Consider the following 6,483-nt stretch of genomic DNA (forward strand, 5'->3'; position numbering starts at 1 on the left):
GCAGTCAACCGTCCGATTAAGTCAACGGGCCTGCACCATATGAACCTTGCGTGAAGTAAATTTTTGGTTAACCGCCAGTTTGTCAGTAAAACAATTAAGGAATTAATATGTATGTACTGTGGTTGTAGATTTTAGGTATAAGTCTTTAATTTTATTATTTTTAAATTTACGGGAGTAAGTCTTTTGTTTTACGGCACAAGTAAAAACCTTATGTTATGTTCTTTTGTTTTTGGGGAGTTGACTATGTATTGTGAAACGAAGTGAAAAAAATGAACAGGCAGCGTAAAATAAAAAAATTTGCGTCGGTAATTTCTGTTGGTTGAAAATGCAACGAAATGCATATCTACAGCAGCGAATGTAATTTTTTTTTGTTGAAATGCAATCTCCAGCAGTGAGAATGAATGTAAGGTGGGAAGGAGAATAGTTTTACTGCAGTGAACGTAAAGAAAATATTTACACACACACTAATGTAAAATTTTCAGAAAATACAGAGTAATTTGTTTTGTGGAAGTTCTTTGTGAATCCCTCTGTTAGAGGAAGAAATTTGTAACTGTAGTGGTTTGATTAATGAATACAAAGTGTTTATTTTGGTGTGTGAAACTCTGATTCTTCATCTCCAGCAAACAATTTTTTTTTGCTTCCCTGTGCTAAAACAGAGTATTATTTTCTGGGCAAAAATTCTTTGTTCAGATTTTGTTTAAAATTACAAAAAATTTCCAACAAACATGAAATACCGATTCACCACCCTTCTCTAACAATTTACCCCCTACCCTTCTCTAACAATTTACCCCCTTGTTCTTATGCTTGGAGGTTTTGAAAAATTAATTACATACTATGGAATTAGACTAATAAGAGTGAGATGAATTTCCAATTCTAAAATATTTGTGCAATTGAAATAAGGATGACAATTTTGAAATTAATCTCATCTGTTTTAGTATTCCCAAAATCGACAACTAAAATAAAATAGCTATTTTGAAATAAAAAATAAATATTAAGAAATCATGTTAAGCCTTTTTGTTTGATTTTCTTAGAGATGGATTCGAGACGATCATTTTGAAAAGAAACTAAAATAGAAATGCTATTTTGAAATATAAAAAAAATATTAAAAACCCAGGTTAAGCTTTCTGGTCTGATTTTCTTAGAGATAGATTCCAGATGATCTCTTTGAAAAGAATATATAAAAATAGCATTATTGCCCATCACTAACAACTTTGAAAACTTCCAACCAATTCTACTTAAGCTGCATTATTTCATCAGACTCCATGCTAATGAATACATATCTTTGTCCGTAGCACTATAGATAAACCCCGCGGGATTCAATGTATACTACCCCGCGCGATTCAATGTATACTGCGGCCTGTGGCTTGCTTTAGAATGCTGCTGCGGTGGCTCTGACCTCACGTGAGGAATTTTGCATTTCAACCACTCCGCCGTGAGGAACCTTTTGTATGTCCATTATATTTTTATATAATTGTTAAATGGATGGATTAATAATTATAATATAATTTGTGGCAGGGGTTAAATTTGACGCCCGTATGCTCGTATTTCTCTTTTTTACTCGTAAAATACGTTTGAGTTTTACTCGTATTTCTCTTTTTTACTCGTAAAATACGTTTGAGTTTTAAATTTCCACGTCATGGGCAACTTGCCATTAATTTCCAAAAACGTCATATTGACGGGCAGGTTTAAAAATTAAAAGTTAAAATTTTTTTTTTTTATAAATTTCTTTTATATATATATTTAACCTTATGTCATACGGACCCCACCTAAGGAGGTTATAATTTTTCAATTAAATCAATGTTCAATATGTGGGATTATACATAGCCACCTGGACCTTAAGGGATTAAATTAATTTCATATACTATTTGATGTGAAAACCCCACATCTCCACCGTCTGTTTGCTCCTTGATCTGATGGTCAGATGGAGATGGAGCTGGTATAACAACTACCCTACCTCGAGGTTTGCAATTCTTTCTGCCATTCTCACTTTTCAACCCGAGGCTTCTACTCTGCAACTCATTCATGGCACCGCTAGGTAGCCTGCTTTCTCTATTTCTCACCAGTTTAGTGTTTTCACCTTCCACCAGATGGTTTTAAAAGGGTTTAATACTTGCTTCATTCTTCCTACTTAGCATCGATTTCTTCCCAACTCAAAATCGGTGTCAGGGTTCCATAGGACAATGAGGTTGTGGATTCTTTCCAGATTTCAGGTATGCTTGCATCCATCATTGCAAATATTTAGTTATTATTACATTTCAAGGTTGGAGAACTAATTGCAAACGCTCTAACATTACAGGATGATTGTCAAGGTTTTCTGCTCCGACTTTCAGGTATTACCCTCTACTTAGGCATAAATTATAATTGTATATAAATCCCCTTATCATTCAAGGTTCTAATTACGGTTAATTCCCTGATTGCAGGTACTCGGACTCCCCTATCTTCTTAAGGTTACTCAAAACCATTCTTACATCGCCATGGTTTTGTTCCTTAACAGGTTCCTCCTTCACCCGTGTTCTCGGTATAAAAGGGGTGGTATGGTGTTTAATTATTTTGTTTCATTTCCATACCCTAAGGGTTGGAACTCTACTCGAATATTATGTAGAAATAAAATCTATGCAGTTTACCTCCTTGGCGCACTGCTCATAACTATAATTTATGAGAGGGTTCTTATCCTTTTAGAGACACAATCTCTGTTTTTTTAAATGTGGCAACAAAACTTACGTATTGATTTTTGTGGAAATGGGTTACTATGTGGTTGCTGGCTTGCCCACAACTCCATCGTCACCGAAAGTTACCTATTGATTGATATATTTTCAAGGTTTCCTTTGATATCACAGTTAATGAAGGTTGTGAACTTTTCTTTTCAAATATATGTTATGATAATGCTTGCAATTTTTCTCGAGTTTCATGGTCTTGATTATTTGTATTCTTAATGCATAAGTTGTTAAATTCCCTTACCCAGGCGCAGTCTAAAGGGTTTGTTATGAATCCACAGGTTAATTTAATCGATACTCTCATTAGATTTCAAGGCTAGTTTTACTATTGTTTTCTAATTTACATGACTATATATTGTCGTTATTTTACAACTACCAATATTTATGTGCTTCCATCAGGTTCCTTTCTTCGATGATTTCTTTTGGGTTATTTATTTTCCGTTATATATGAACACCATCCTGGTTGCAGGGTCACTGGCATTGTTGTCGGTCTCCTCTGCAGCCCAGGGATGAGGTAAAGGGATTTCACTATTGGACTGTCCACAAAGGTCTCCAGAGCTTTGGCCTGGACTAGCCAATCATCTTTTCCTATACGTCTGTCTTTTTTTTAAGAAAAATGCAGGAGATAAATATTGTTACAGGAGAGTAGGCTAAGTTAAATATTTTCTTTTCCTTTCTTATATTTAAATCATCTATTTATTCTGTAAAGGAATTTGATGAAAATTATGTCAAGAATAATTAATCATTCCTGCAAACTGTGTGGCATTTTTCTGTAGTTACAATATTATATCAATTTACAGATTGTTTATTAATTCTTTCTATGTATTCTTACTTATCTTTACTATTCGAAATTTATTCTTAGATATCGTAATCATACTGTACAATTACTTTCCTTTTTAAGGCATGTAGTCTATTAAAATGTATAGGAAACATGCACTCACTTCTATTTACTCCTCGGGAAAACCACTATTTTGTAAAAACAAATAAAGACAATTTAATAATTACCGAATTATAAATATACTTATTTGTTCCTTATCAATTAAGAAGTCTCTCCTCCCAACTGTGAGGCTGGAAATGATGTCCAATCTCCCCTTGAGTTTCCACTCGGCCATACAGTATAGGTTTCAATCAAAATTGTTTAGTCTCCAAACCTCAAGACCCCTGGTCCAGTTTAGAGACCCAACTTGCAAGGATTCTTCAAGGGTTCTATTGGCCAACCCCTGGTCCAGTTTAGAGACCCAACTTCAAGGATTCTTCAAGGGTTCTATTGGTCAAGTCTATCTCATGAACTCCTCAGAAACAACAATATTATTCTCACCTGCACAACATTTTGTACAATTTGAAATTAGATGAAACTTGTACAAATAAATTTTAAAAGTCATATGATGGGCAGTTTAAAAATAAAAACGTCATAAAAAAATTCACAATATTATTCTCACCTTGCACAACATTTTGTACAATTTGAAATTAGATGAAACTTGTACAAATAAATTTTAAAAGTCATATGATGGGCAGTTTAAAAATAAAACCGTCATAAAAAAATTCCTTGACGGTTGAGGTCACCCGTCAAATTTAACCCCTGATTTGTGGGAATTGTTCTCACCGCTTAGTACATAATTGCAAAGAAGGTTGACCTAACGTATAAAAGTTATCTGCTCGTTTCGGACACTGACACGTTATTGATGGCAGTAACATATATAAGGATTACATATTGGTCTTGGTACAACTTTTTTTTTTTGAGGTTCTCTTAGTTGCTTGTTGACATGTCTGTCGGTTGGCTGATGACATGAAAAAAAGGTCGTCTCTGAGTCGCTTGCCGAGTGAGAAAGATACGACTCTCAGACGTCTTAGTACCAAGGATTGAATTATAGTGATATCTTTATTATTGACTTGAATGAGACAAAGGAATTATTACCTTACCTGGCAAACTTCTTTCCAACGGACTCTTAGTGCCTGGGTGACCTATAAAGAGGCCACCTAAAGTAGCCATAATTTTTGTGGGCACCTTTATCGTTAGGTTTTTGCAGCCATGAGGACACACAGAAATTTGGAAGAAATTTCTCCTCGAAATTGGACAAGACATCCGTAATAACGCAGTGCTATTCTTCCTTTAAATTCACGCTCTCTCATGGCTATTACACCCCAGCGAAACTGGAGAGTTTGAAATAGCTTTACATATCATGGCCAATCAACTTGGAAGCGTGGGAATTCTCATCTTGGCGTTACTGCTTAGTGTTGGACTCTTTCCAATAGCAATGCCCCCTGGCCCTTCTAACAGCTTTATGACCATCATTACTCCAGGTAATGGTTTTTGATCACTACTGACAACAAGCTTTTGCATGTTAGTATAGATTCAGTATTACCTATATAATTTAAACATTCAAAGACCGAAATAGATTGAGATGCAATTTCATGGATGTTAGACAATATTATAAGTTAATTAGATGTGTGGGCTCTGGTTGTGCTGCATTCAGGGTTTTTCATCACTGTTAAGAGCATGATCTTGCATGTTAGTATATTTTCAGTTTTAAGTTCCCAGAAAGAGGACGGTAGTGAGAAACTCGTTTTTAAGAAACGGATCGTTTTTTTCTCCATTTCACTGTTCAGTTTTCAGCTAGTGCAAGTCCCTGTTAACTCCCGTTCCAACAACTCATAAACGCTTCCTGCGTTTGACAGACTCTGCAGCGCCCATCTCCATTGCTTTGTTTGAGTACTGCCGGCCATTGCCCTTTCCACAACTTCTATTGCCAGAGGAAATCCTCATACTATACCCTCTTTTCATGTTCTTTTGCAAGTCAATCCAACGATGTAAATGTTATAGTCGGCGAGTCATCAATGTCAGTTGGCCGCCCAGTGTTGGTGAAAAATAAATGACAGTCGAGCTCAATCTATATATAAATCTGTGTTTGTGAATGTAATGATTAACCTCTTTGATAGAGTCTTCAATGTTTCTGTCAAGCTCTTTCACAGAGTCTTCAGTTTCTGTTATGGTATCTGAGGTCACGTGACCTGCGAGGAGACAGAGCTCGCTGTGAGGTGAGGCTGAGTGGTAAATCGCTGCGAGGTGAGGCCGAGTGGTAAATCCCTGCCTGAGGCCAATTGTGGTGCTGAGTGTTTAAGTGCAGTCTTGGAGACGGCAGTTCCGGAGGCATTGTGCAGTTTGGCGCTGAGTTGTGTGAAGAGCCTGCTGTTAAGCTTTGGAGCTGTGAGACGCGTTGTTCATAACCGGTTTCTTGTATTTGGCCAGAGTTCTGAGCGTTTTTTGCTAAATTTGGTGGCGAGAGGCTGACAGGTCGCGTAGCGTGGCCGCTGGTGCCTGTGTGGCTGCTGGGGCCAGTGGGACTGTGTGATTGAGTGGTGAATAGGGGCCGTTGAGGCTTGTGAGCATCCAGAGGGCCGAGATTTGTGAGGGTTTTGAGGCTTGAAGCAGAGTAAGTCTGTCCAGCGGTGTAACGATTACATAACGAGGATACATTCTAAAGTAAAAATAGCGGCGTGTTATGTAAATTTGTTGGTTTCGTGCTATAAATTTGTTGGTTTCCTGCTATAAATTTGTTGGTTTCCTGCTATTGTCTGTAAATTTGTTTCCGAGAGGATTTTTGCGCCCTGGATCTGCGGACGGTGGAGGGCTGAGTTTGGTACAGTGAGCATGGAGTTTCACCGAGCTCACTGGTGTGATTGTTTTTCAAATAGTGATTTAAAATCATCTGTGTGCCGAGATAGAGAAATTAGATATTTTGTCAATCTGAAAGTTTATTTTTTTTAGTTC

At 36.8% G+C, this 6,483-nt stretch overlaps 1 long non-coding RNA gene across 1 annotated transcript; it reads left to right on the plus strand.

Moving 5' to 3' along the window:
• Positions 1-1,905: 1,905 nt before the first annotated feature.
• Positions 1,906-3,106, plus strand: LOC149172844 (uncharacterized). The gene is made up of 3 exons (XR_016259651.1): positions 1,906-2,210; positions 2,297-2,330; positions 2,421-3,106. It is a non-coding gene; the product is annotated as an uncharacterized LOC149172844 (long non-coding RNA).
• The last annotated feature ends 3,377 nt before the right edge of the window (positions 3,107-6,483 follow it).

Source organism: Pinus tabuliformis, chromosome 4_2, assembly GCF_031772625.1.
Source record: "Pinus tabuliformis cultivar Carrire ecotype Pingquan chromosome 4_2, CPIR1, whole genome shotgun sequence".
NCBI lineage: Eukaryota > Viridiplantae > Streptophyta > Pinopsida > Pinales > Pinaceae > Pinus > Pinus tabuliformis.